Source organism: Lotus japonicus, chromosome 4 (genome assembly GCF_012489685.1).
Source record: "Lotus japonicus ecotype B-129 chromosome 4, LjGifu_v1.2".
NCBI classification, from domain to species: Eukaryota; Viridiplantae; Streptophyta; class Magnoliopsida; order Fabales; family Fabaceae; genus Lotus; species Lotus japonicus.
In genome coordinates, this window is record NC_080044.1 from 3,694,476 (window position 1) to 3,708,781 (window position 14,306).

Sequence of the window (14,306 nt, forward strand, 5' to 3'; positions counted from 1 at the left end):
ATGATATGTGAACTGCGAAATAGGATCGGTCATTGTTGAACACTCACTTTTATGGAGTTTTCAACCGTCACAAAGTACATATGCATTAATGAATCACAATTAGAGTAGGTGGTAAAAAATGGTTTGCATTATGCGCTAATCAGGGTTTCGTATTTTTTTATAAAAATAATGTTTTAATTATTTTCTAAAATTCTTTAAGATGGTCATTTTTTAATTTTAACAAAAATATTAAAATTTGAGCTTTTTATCAATATTAGACTCATGTATAGTCATTGGAATGACAAGATCCTGTTTTCAACCAAGATTTTTTGTATAAGATGACAAGATCTTGAGGAATGAGCAATAGATTGGGCATAAGAAGCTTGGTCGATCGCAATGTATAGCATGATGCACATTGCTAAGCTAATTACAAAAAATGATTTATAAAAGGTCTTTCGAAGCTTTCTTAAAAATCAAATTGTTGTGTGAGACTTGTCACTTGTCAGAATGAAAAACAACTTAAAATCATTTAACCAAAAAAAAGAAAAAACAACTTAAAAACTCTTCAGAGTTCAGTCTATTTTATTTTCCACTTCTAGGCCCTTGCATGGAGCTATTACATTTAACTTTGTGTGGTCATACAAGAACATCAAGTCTTTAACTGAGAGAAACACTCGGTTTGTCATTGTTGATAAGTATTCTAGATTCTCATGGGACCTGTTCTCAACCTAAAAGGATCGATCGGTGATAACTACTCAATATTCTTTAGAAGAGTGCAAAGTGAAACTATGTTATGAGGAGACTAACATTTTTCACAATTTTTCTTAGAAAATCACAGTAAAATGGAGTTGTTAAATGAAAAAATAGAACTTTCAAAAGATACGGTGAGATTTATGATCCATGATGAAAACTCTTCCAAAATAGTTTTGGGCTAAGGAAGTTAGCACCGTATGTTATATTCATAATGGTCTCATCAACAATTTTTGACAAGACATATATATTCATTTTTACATGAAGGGGCAAGATCCTACCACTATAAAATAGACACCATCAAAGAGGATTGAGTCTCAAAAACGTCCTGCAACAAAAGACTACAACTTTCCATTATGGGGAATCTAACACATGAAGACCAAAGTTAAACACATAAGCACTCTTGGCTAAACAATCATCCACGAGATTTTTGACAAGATATATTATATCAATATATCTATATGATCAATTAAGATTTAGGTCGCTTGTCTCCGAATGATAGCTCAAAAGTGGTAGGATTTATGAGACATATGGGTTGGGGTGGAAGGTTCAGGGATGAATCCTTGAAATGAGCAATTTTATATCTTTCTGATGTATTAAAAAAAATTCAGGTCGTGTATTTTTTTATAATTTTTATACTTCTTTTGTAAATTTTAGAATTAGGTGTATAAGTTTGGTGGCTGTTAGGGTGCAAGTGCATACTAGATCTTGCACCATGCAAGAGTAAAAATTACTGGCAATAATGGGTTTAGTGACCTGCTGATAAAAAAAATTAAAAAATTAAGGTTACAAAAATACCCATTTTACATTCTACCTTCTCTCTACCCCTCTCTCCCTCCTCTGTTCTCCCTACTCTACCTTCAACATGTTGCAGAATATCAAAATCAACAAAAGAGAAGGAAGAAAACACAGCTTGGAAAGAAATTATGATCCAACAACGATTAGAGATTGCACCAATAAAAATGAAAAGAACTCCATGAGCATAAACCACCATGAAACCCAAATCTGGACAACCCAAAGATGTTTAGTGAGATATGAGCATAGACAACCCAGATCTGGTTCACTCGAACAACGACCACCGCCATGCCACCTCCTCTTTCCTGACTCGCGCCTCCGACCACCGTGCATACCACACCGTAGCGTTCTCTGCACTCAGCCCCTGTCAAAAGCACCACCACTCAACCACCATTACTGGCAAAACAACAGCGTCGGAACCACCACGTGGTTTGCTTCTTTCTCGCACCGGATGGATTATTTCATATCTGAATTTTTTGTTTCTCTTCCTCGATCTCCTTTCATGCCCTGCTTCTCTTTCTCGGTCTGTCGATTTGATCACTGAAGCTGATGAGATCTATGGGGGCGAAGGAGGGGAGTCCGTGGATATTAGGTTTGGCGTTGGTGAGAATAGCAGAGGAGGTTGAGAACGGCAGAGATGAGGGAAGGAGTGAGGGACAAGAAGAAAGGAGGGAAGAGAAGTCGGAGTCTGACGGCGCCCGCTGCGGTGGTTGGCCGGAGTTGGCCACAGTACTCCATTTTCCGGAGAAGAGACCACAAAACACTCAAGTTGAGGGAGAACAATAAAGGGCATTAGTGTCATAACATAAATAAAACACAAATATATTTAAAATACTTATTAACAGAACAACTAGGTTACCAATTCCCCACCCTGACAGCTGGCATCATTCGATTGGCTCTCACATGTATGGCACGGGTGCAAGACCTAAAAGGTAATGCACCTTATACTCCACAAACATATTTCATCTGTTTCAAAATAACTGTCCAGAAAGAGAAGATGCTCATATATTAAGAAATGCAATTAATATCCTTAACTTTTTAAAACATATCATTTGTTTCTCTATTTTACCTTTTAAAGTATATTTTTATCTCTCCTCATTTATTTTTCTCATAGGAGTATTATATGTAAAAACATCAAATAATATATACTCCATTGAGTTGGTTTAGGTGCTCGAGTCATCAATTCCTAAGAGCATCTACATCTATCATACTCACTAAAATATCTACACATCATTTTTTCAATTTCCCATAATGTCACATCATCTACCCCATTTTACTAACTTTTTACTCCAACCCAACAACTCTTAAAAGTTTATATAGTGGATCACACCATCAACATCACATTTGTATATTTCATTATTTATCTCCATTTTAATTAATTGTAAGTGCTTGTAATAAATACAAGCTCACATTTCAAGTCTAGTGTAGAGTATCTATTCCCACATACTCATCTTTGCCATGTTGGAATTGAATATGTACTCCAATGGTAATAGATACGCATATGAGTATGTATTTAACATTAGATACTACCATTGGAGATGCTATAAGTTTGATACCCAAATTGAGTATAATAAAAAAAAAATTCAAAAACCGATCGTAATCCAACCTAATTCAACCCACTGAAATTTATTTGGTTTGAGTTGAGTGATCAGGTTCGCAGTTCAATTCAGACCCTACTACTAACCATTTACAATGGTTTTCAACACTCAACACCTTTTTTTCTTTTCCCAACACTCCACATCGTCTTCTCTCTCCAATTCAACATTCATTCAACTTTTACCTACTCCAATGGTTTTTCATTCAACACCCTACCCCACCACTTTTTTATTTCATATTTTTATTCCAAACCACTCTCTCTCCCCCAGCGACCAACCAAAACGTGCCACGCGTTCCCACCATCATTTGCTGTCACTTTCTCTCTCCTGCTGCCACTTTCTCTCTCCTCCCTTTTCAGATTCAACTATGTTGAGAAAACTCAACACCTCTCTCCTCAACTTCAACACAACACTCAACACCACTACACCACTCATTCAACTCTCAACTACCCTCTCAACATCACCATTGCACATGATCTAACACCCTGTACTTTTGAAGTACTTTTTGTTCATTGAATGATATCAATTCGGTCCAATAAACTAACTTTTGGATTACTTTGCAATTAACAGTATGTTTCAAGGACCAAAATGGTTAATTTGATGCTCTTAGATGTTCCTCCTTCCTTTACATATTTTGCCATGGCTCATGGGATTAAAACTTCATGCATGGATGGATTTAGTTTGGGCATTATTACCAATATATATTATTCCATGACATGCATTACATTATTGCTTTAATTAAGGAGTAAACCAGGGAGATTTAGTGCTTAATTAGGATAGCTGATTTGTAGTGGTGATGGTGCTATATGATGTGCTTCGACCCAAATAAAAGATGAAATTCTAGAATTTTGAATTTCTTAAAATGTAGCTTGGATTTTGGACTGTTTTTGCAACTTGAACCAAGCGGACGCGACACTTTATCAGGCAGATCGAACTACTCTAGTAGCTCATCCTTCTTCAGACATCTGCAAAGTTAACGTGACAATTATATCAAGCAGATCGAACTACTCTAGAGGCTCATCCTATAATAGGATTAAGACGTCAATCTTAATTCGGGCAGCCTGTCCACTTTAGTAAACCAAAATACTTTGTGCTTCATTGATTACATTAGTGAGGACTGAGGATATTAGTTGCTTAGCGTGGTTTGTCTTTATAGGGAGTTTTTTTTCTTCTGACCATCATGGGCAAGAAAGGTTGAAATAGAAAAGATGTTTCATGGGCATTTTTGTTTTCCCAAAAAGACATGGCAATCAATGGGCTAGGAACAAAGTGCTCTTGAGCGTGAGGAAGAAGGGAAACATCACCCTACTAGTAAGCTACCTAAGTTTTTACTTTTTACTGCTACAGTGGGTTTAAAAAGTGATTCTCCCCTAGGAATAATTAACTGATCATGTTGTAACTATTTTGGAGTTTACTTGCCTTTGTCAAAATGTGTTGTGTACTTTAGGCCAAAAGAGTCAATGGCACTAGCTAGTGGAGTTTCATTCTGGAAAATTCCCACTCATTAACTTTTTTACCGTGTTTGGAGGATAATATAGCCTCTCCAATCTCCATATTTGTATTTTCACTACTTAATTCGACCCGAATAGATTCCCTCTTTCAATCAAATAATACCAACAACAAACATGATACGCGGACACCATTTTCCGGTGATACCCAACAACATGCACCAGCAACTTGTGATGATTTACCACCCTCACAAAAAACAAAGTTTATTGTTTCTAAACTATACAGTCTGTGACGGTAAAAATTAAACATAAATTGCACGTCTCACCAGGTGTCATAAAAAATTGGTGTCCATGAATTGTGTTCGTAATAATAACTACAGCTGGGACTGATTTGTAGCTGGGACGTGGAATATATTCTTGTTTTTTTCAAATAAACAGACAGTACACTCTCCATTCATCGCAATACAACAACCATTCACAAAACCAACGATGCCAAATAGGTGTACGAATTAGGCTAGTGAATATAAAGATTTTCTATTTTATATTTATAGTCAATGCACATGGGTGGTTCTAAGATAAGAAATCTCCATCAACAAATGAACTTAGGTTCGACTATGATAGCATATTAGAATTTATGAGATCAAATTTAATTAATTTGATAGTTCAAAAGTTAAGAATTGTTCTACCATTTATAAAGACTATTTATGGAATATCTGTGTTAGACTCCTAAACATAATAATCAAAACAAGAATCGAATTTTGCTTCGTCCTGCTTTGAATTAAATTAGTGTCCACCAATAAGCCGGTAGTGTTATGTTCCCCTTTCTCTTACCAATTAAAAATTGCTGTGAATGGATTTGGTATTTTCCAAGTTTCTGAATGACATGGAACATTGTTTTTGGGCAAGACATTAGCTGATCTCACGGCACTAAAGTGATCACTTTTTAGATGCCAGTGAATGGTATATATACTGTGTTTAGATGCCAGTGAACGGTATATATACTGTGGGTTTAAATCCACCTTTTTCCTGAAAGAGATACATGTGAACAGGCGTGCGTGCGTGCGTGTGTGTAAGCATTTCACCTTAATAACAAGCTTCACAACTTAGATATGGAATAAAGTTCATGCACGATGATGCAGTCTCATGGAACTGAATGAATACCTTCTTCAACTTTGCATCGGTTATTATATCTGAAGGAGATGAAAGTTTACTGTTAGAATAATAGTTGTAATGGCTCTATTCATCATACTGCTTCTGTGTACGTTTTTGCTCAGCGCGAAGACTCAACGATTACTTTCTTATAATGATCAATACGATAGATGATTGAGCTTTGATCATTGAGAGAGTCTTCATTAATTGATTGTCTTTTCCATTGTCTCCTCGTTTGCATGTTGAAAAGACGACTCTTAATAGTTTGACAATTGTTTAAATTAGATATTATTTTTTAATTGATTGTGTGCAAATATAATGTGTTAAGTGTATGTAGCAAAAAATAATAATGTGTTAAGTGTGTGTTCACCCCAAAATTTCTCGAATTATGAGTTTTACTTGCGAGTTGACTGCGATAGTTGACTTCGATTGGAAGATTCTCCTCTAAAAAAGATATTTCTCTTCCTTACTTTTATGGTTCAATAATGTAAGAATGATTTGGTTTCTAAATATAAGTCATTTTTTTATATCACATAAGGATTTAATAATTTTACTAAATTTACCTTTATATTTAACATAAAAGGTGAGGATTTTGAAAGGTTTTAACTCTGAGATATAAATTCATGAGAATTTAGAAGATACTCCCTCCGTTTTAGAAAGTTTGTAGTTTAAGGTTGTGCCACAAAGAGTAAGAAATCAATTATTGATAGTATAATTTGACTAGATTGTCCTTATTTAATTTTACTAGTACGATGTGCAACTATTAAATTATACTTAGATAGAGAAAAATGTAATTAATAGAGAAGAGTTGCATGTGGTTGGTTAATATGAAATGTGATAAGTGAGAGAAAATGTATTAAATGAGGGTATAGGTGTAAAAAAATGGGGAAAAATGCATTGGCATCCTAAAACAACAAACTATTTGTGATATTGAAATCCTACCCAAAACTACAAACTTTCTGGAACGGAGGGAGTAATTAAAGTACAGAGAAAAATTTAGAGATTAATTTTTCTGCATTGATAGTGTAAAAAAATTTACACAGTCATTCAATCACATCCTTTCATTTCCTATTTTAAATATCATTAAATTCAAAATTAATTATGAGCTAGCAAAATAGAGGGATGTGATTGAATGATTGTGTAAAACTTATTTACACTGTCAGTGTATAAAAATTAAACTCATATTGAATTTGTAAGTTTTTAAAAAGGATAATTTAGGAGTGTTAATAAAATAAGTTTACAAACTTATTGTTGTTAATTATTTTTCTCAATACTAGAGAATTAGGTAAAAGTGACTTATATATATAAAGCAAGAATATTTCTCAGCAATAACTAATACAGGAAAAATAACTAATGCTATTTTTTTTTCCGAAATAACTTACTTTTTTTGAAATAACTAACTAATTCTGCTTTTTTTTTTTTTGGTCAATAACTAACTAATTCTGCTTAAATTTAATTAACAAGCCATTAGGACTTGAGAGTAGTGAGTAATCCTTTTGGGCCTCCCAGCAGTGTGTGAACTGGGCTCTATTTGCTCTATTTGTCCACACACAAAAAAGTAATGAGGTGTAGAATGAGTATTTTTTTGTTTCAGAGGAAAGATGGTGTAGAATGAGTATGTGAGGCTTTGATCGGTTCCCAAAAAATAACTATAATGGGGATTTTACAATGCACAAAATTTAATCCGGGTAGGATAAAGTTAGCAATAATAAAAATTAAAGAGTAGACCATAATAATTATCTAAGACATAATTATCAAATAAGGTAATTTGTGGTTTCAAAATTTAAAATTATTCTGGCTTTGGCCCATAAAATATACCCTTTTTTTCTGATTTTAATCCTTGCAGTTTTTTTTTCATCCCTCAAATATCAGTCGTTTTGTTTTCCGTCGTTCACATTAATTTTTCCATCCAAAACAAATAGAGGTCTAAGTTAGCATTAGATATGGTATGCTTTTGTCCTTGAAATATATCATGTTTTATAATTTTGTCTAATTTGTTTTTTTTTTTGTTTTCAAGCAAATTTCAAGTACCATGCCCTCTCAATCATCAAGGCATAAACTTTTCTTTCCCCCACCTACCACCTTCCCTCTTCCCCCCTCACTTCCTCGAACACAACCCTCACCTTTATAGCCACTAAACCATAAACTAGTCCCCATATCCAAAACCTCAAAGTCTTAACCAAAACCCTCCATCGGTCTCTTGTCTTCACCACACAACGAAGGCCGAATAATCATCGTTTACTTCTTCGTGAGAACCACCATACATTCATTTCAACATTGTCAACCTTGAACCAGTGCATCATCCCGTAACCAGAACCAGAACCAATAAAGACTCACCCAAGTCTCACCCTCAGAACATTATTTGCCTACAACCAGAACAAATAAACAATCTCACCCCAATTTCAAAACCAAAATTAATGTGGTTCAGTCTCTGAAGACCACAACCACTCTCACCCCGAAAAACAAACTTGCAATCCATATATGTGTAGGAGATAAAGTGGAGGAGATTGAAGATTTGAACCTTCATAGAACCCTTCAAACCCTGAACCTTCAAAGTTCAAACCTTTCCTTTTAGTATGCAATAACCCGTCATCATCACCATGTGATGAAGAAGCTTTCTTTAAGTCCCATTGTGGCGAGTAAGGACGCGCTTGGGTTGGGGCTGGTAATCTAGGCTTTATTACCAATTATCTCTATGGGATTAAATCACCGGTTTACGTACTAATGTAGATCTTTATAATGGAGTTCTTTTTCTATTATTTATTTCTGCCCCAAAATAAGAAGCCTTGAATACTAGAAGAAAAGTCCCTATTGAATATTGATAGAAATAAAATCGTAGCTGCTTGGGGTTATCCTGCACTTAGAAGAAGAAGTGGAATAGAAATATACCTGTTAAATTTTCAAAACAAGGAACATCTCCGCCCAAGAGAATATAAGGTGTTTTCGATTAGGTTGGAAAGTGAATCATTGGTGGGATGAAGGGTATGTGAAGCCGAAAATAGGGATTTCAACATATTTGAAATAAAAAATGTTGAAAAAAATTTCAATGACTAAAATTGGAAACATGGTATATTCTAAGGACAAAAAAATATACCACATCTAATGTTGATGTGGACATTTATTTATTTTAGATGGAAAAGTTAATATCAATTGACGAAAAATAAAACACCTAATATTCGAGGATGAAGAACAATTTTTTTATAAGGACTAAATTCAGAAACATGATATATTCTAAGGATAAAAACATATTTAAGCCAATTATGTTTACAAACTATTCAAATAAACAAAGTGATATCTGGTTTCTTTTAGAACTTTCAAAAGACATGCAAAACACTCAATAGTCTTATTATGATGGAAACACTTTAATCAATAAAGATATATAGAAGTGAATTGAAGTCCAAGACACAAAGCCTGGGAAGTGGGAACGATGAAAGAACTTGTTATCTACATCTAGAGATGGCAGGAGAACCCAAACTCACGGGGCCCAACCCGAACCCGACCCGAAATTGTGGGTGAAACCCGATTTCTTAGGGTTTGGGTTTCACCCAAATTTTAAAACATGTTTGGGTTTAGGTGTGGGATTGATTAAACCCGCACCCAAACCCAAACCCAAACCCGAAGTCTTATGCATGTAATTACCAACCCTTATATATATACTATTAAAGTTACTGAGTAGAGTTTTTTTTAAAGTTACTAAAAGTAGGCTTATGTTCATGAACTATATTTTTTCCTTTGTATTGTAATGATAATGAGGTTTAATCAGCTTATGTTCATGTTGTTCTCTTATGTACATGTTGTTTCCGGGTTGATATTTTTGATTTTTTGTCGGTTCGATGCTCACATTGGGTTTTGGGTTTGGGTAACTCGAAACCCAGGGTTTGGGTTTGGGTTTAACTTTTGCACCCATATTGAATTTGAGTTTGAGTTTGGGTGTTAAGTTTGGGTTTGGGTGTGGGAATGACCAAACCCGCACCCACGGGGCCCATTGCCAATTACATCGTTTGGAGCTTCTATATATAAACTCCACCAAATTCATAAATTATTTCAACCAAAAAGAAAGATTTGAAATTTAATTTTTATAAAGTACTCCCTCCGTTCCTATATATAAGTCAAAAATAACTAATTCTCTTAGATTAAGAAAAATAGTTACTAGTAATAAATTTGTAAAAAAAATGATTTATTTTCCTAAATTACCCTTATTTACTTTCCTATGATTTTCTCTCTCCAAGTTAATACTTCTAAAGTTTATCATCTCTTTCATATTAAATATGAGGGTGAACTTGGAAAAAATTATATAATGCTTCCTAGATATTAAAAAGTGACTTATATTTTGTAACAAATTTTTTTCAAAAAATGTGACTTATAATAGGGAACGGAGGGAGTAATAGAACAAAATAAAATAATTACAATTGTTTTGGAGAACAGAAATGAGAATGATGAGATGGAAGGAGTGATTACATTAAAAATGATAAGATAAGCAATGAGCGGATAAGAGAAGAAATTGAGGCAACGTCTATCGTGGATCAAGCAGACGAAGTATCGATTAAGGCGATATGAATATGTATAAATAAGACTTTTGAAGCATGGGTGAAAAGAGTTGATACAATGGTGTTTGGTCATCGGAAAAGAGGTAAAGAGAGACTGAAAAGAACTTGGGAAAAGCACAATGGCTTAGATTCACATAACTGACTCACTTAATCAGATAAAGCTTTTATTGTTGTTGTTGAACCATCCTTATTCCTTATTTTTCTACCAGAAGTTGCTAATGCACTTACATATATTAAATAAAGCATCGAGAGCAATTTCATGGACATGTTCTTTATGGTCCAACCTTAATAAAGAGAAAAAGGTACCAGACAGAATGAAAGGCTGAAATTAGGGCCGCCTTAGCTTAGGCCTTTGGGTCAAGTCACCGAAAAAAGAGTTTCAGGCCTTAATTTGTCCAAGGTCTTGTTATGTAATAATGCTGTAAATAATAAATAATTCACATATATAACAATTAGAATAACTACATATTATTTCAAAAAAACTTAGGCAAAAGCTAGGGTGCACGAGTCTTTAGGTGATGCATGTATGGGTGCAAGATCATATTTTCGTTTTAGAAACAACATTAAAATATTGAAGAGTTCAGAATAATTATTTTTCATCATATTTTTTAGAATTTTGTTTTATTTACAATCAGTATTGCACTTGTTTCATCCTTTACATGTTTATGTGTCCTGCTCTTAAAAATCTATATCGCCAAAATATGAAGAAGCCCAAGAATACATTGCATTTGATTTGTAGATCTTGATTTGAGCAAAAATCACATATTAACTTGCTCTTCTTAATTTGTGTAGATTTTTGTAACACTCTAACTTTAAGGGTCATAATAGTAATCTTAACGGCAATAATAACCATAAAATACAAGTATATTTTTTTCCTTTTACAAACAAGCTCTGACATCATGCAATACATATATCATCATAACCATAATTAAACGTATATAAACATAGTCATCAGTCAACCACTACTAAAAAATAAACATTTTACATCAGAATTTTCATAACAGTGGATGAAATACCTGATGTGAAAGATAACGCGGTGGCAATATTAAAATTATGTCAAACTTTTACGATGGTTTTCACGTCAGTTGGAAATATATCTAAAGGGAAAAATAATTAGTAAAGAGTCAACCATCAACAAAATAGCATAACATCAATATCTATTATCATCATCATGCTTATGTCATGCAAATCACATCTCTTAGCTCATGTAAGTGATAGTCAATCATGAAATATCATCACATCACAATATCATAGAATACATCACACATCATAAATCATAATAACATAACATATATCTCATAATCAACAACCAACCAACACAACAATATGTCATAACATATCTTATCTTAGGTTGCAACATCTCAACAATAACACCAAATTCATCATGTAATAAACATGTCGGTCATTGCAGTGACTATCATTTCCTGCCCTCGTCGATCTTGGTGTCACACACAACAACAAATCTTATGATGAAATGGTTTAGAAGAGGACCAGGAATGATATTTAGCCTTCTTATTTTTTCATAATTTGTTTTCTAATTATTCTAAATTGAATGGTTGTATTCATAATTTATAAAAAAAATTAGAATACCTTGATTACTATGAAAGTGAAAATAATATCTTCACAATTGTAAAACAATTGTGTATATTTAGCTTTATGCTTAAAAATTCTAATTATACGACATGATACCCGTTAGTTGCACTCGTTAATTTACACTATTTTTAACATTATTTAAAATTTAATGTAGTTTAAATAAATAAATATTAAAATATTTTTTTATCATAAAATATTATAAAAATTTTTTTTGAAACATTTCAATAAATAGCATTAGGGTTTCTTTGTGTAAATAATTAATATTACACAATCATTTATCATTTTTAAAATAATTGCCAAAATATATGTTTACCATAAAGTAATTTAACCATTGATTAATTTCAACATTTTTAATGTAATTTTATTAATTTTTATTTTTGCCTCAACTTTAGATCGATAATTAATATTTTAATTACTTCTTCTATTTAATTTTTTGTTATATGTGTAATAAGTTTTAAAATTAATATATAAATAATAATGAAAATGAAAAGAAATAGCTAAATTAATCTTGTACTTAATGAAAAAATAAAATCAATATATATAGATATATAAATTTTTTTTGACATAGCATTTAACTTTAATACTTCTATATTTTTTATACATGAAAATAGTAAAAATTGTATTTCTTATCTTGAAAAATTCCTCAACTTGTGATTAATAATTAAAATTATATAATTTTAATCTTAATTTTATATAAGAAAAAATAATTGTTTACAATTAGATATAAATATTACAATTTAACAATAAATAAATAGTATTTTTATCAATGTAAAGGTAGTCAATTTTAATAATAATTATTATTTAAATTTTCCTCAAATTTTTATCAGTAACTAAATTTGAACGATATTATTATTTAATTTTAATTATGAGAAGTTGAAAAGGTTAACAATTAGTAATTAATATAATGATTAATATAGTGGAGGTATTTTTTTCAGTTTTTAATTTCATTTTTTAGGTTTTTTTATTCAAAGGAAATATTTTGTTTTCTTAATGTGATCAATGCAAAAGTTCAAGTGAGTTATACATATATATACTAGATGTAATACTCATGTTGGGTGAATTTAAAATATTTTTAACATCAGATAAAAATAAATATATTTTAAATATATAGATAAATATTAAAATTATTTTTTAATTATAAAATAAAATAAAATTTTGTAAAATATAGTTATTGTTCTTTTTGTGTATATAATTAATATTATTCAAATTTAATAATACATATTTAGTAATTAGCATTAAAGAAATTTTAAAATTTAAATTAATTAATAAGTTTTTAATATCACCAAATATGTTGTTATAACATTTATTAATAATTTTTATCAGGAAATACATTTGTTGGATGGACAACCAGACCTTCCTTAACAAGTTTATACCTGTCTGTCAAGACCAAGAACAATAAAGTAATTTGAATTTTTTTAATTATAATAAGTTATAAGATTAATAGCCTAAAATATTATTTAGTAAATTTAAATATATTCAACTTTGGTCATAATTCTTTACCTCTGTTATGCTTCCTCAAGTCATTTCTACTAATATACAATAGATAAATTAAATATTTAAACAATAATTTTCAAATAATACACACTTAGAGAAAACTTTTAATTTGAAAACTATGGTAAATTATTTATATATTTTATGTTTTTAGTAATAATTTTAATTCTTAATATTTGTCACTAATTCAAAACTAAAGTCAATTTTTAAGTTTATAAGTGGTTATTAATTAATGTAGGTAGTTGACTAGCTTTTGAAAATATAATTTTTTTCCGTTTTCAATTTTATTATTTAATATATGTTACAATGAAATTTTTTTTATTACTTAATGTATTTTAATATAAAAGTAAGAAAGTTTTATTGTTTAATATAAATAATGTAATGTAAAATATATATTGCTTAATGTATTTTATTATATATATTTATTTATTTATTGACATTGATTGCTTTTGAGTTACCACTCAAATATTTTTTTTTCCCAAGAGTTATAAATCATAATTTTAATTAAAAGATTCTTATAAAAAACTTTATAGCTTTTAGTTTCTGAAAAAAAATTGTTTGATTAAAAATAGTCATTATGACGTCATAATGTACTTTCATTTTCAAAAAAAAAAATATAGGTATGTACAAGTAACTTTCACTTTACTTTCTTTACCATATCTCGTCCCCGACAGATGCTCATTTTCTTTGGTCGTATAGTGCATGATCTGCTCATTTTCTTGCACTTTGTGCAAGGTAGGTGTTCATTAGGTGCTGGATTTTTAAAGCTTTATATTGGGCGCACCTGAGGTATTTGGTTTTTAGGTCTTTCTGTGTAATATTTGAAGAGGATTATGCTCACTTTGTTGAGTTCTGATTGTATCATCAACCATTTCATCTAATAAAACGTTTGCTTTCAAAAAAAAACTTTCACTTCACTTTCAAAAATGAAAAATTCACTTCTGTTTTAGTCATTCAAA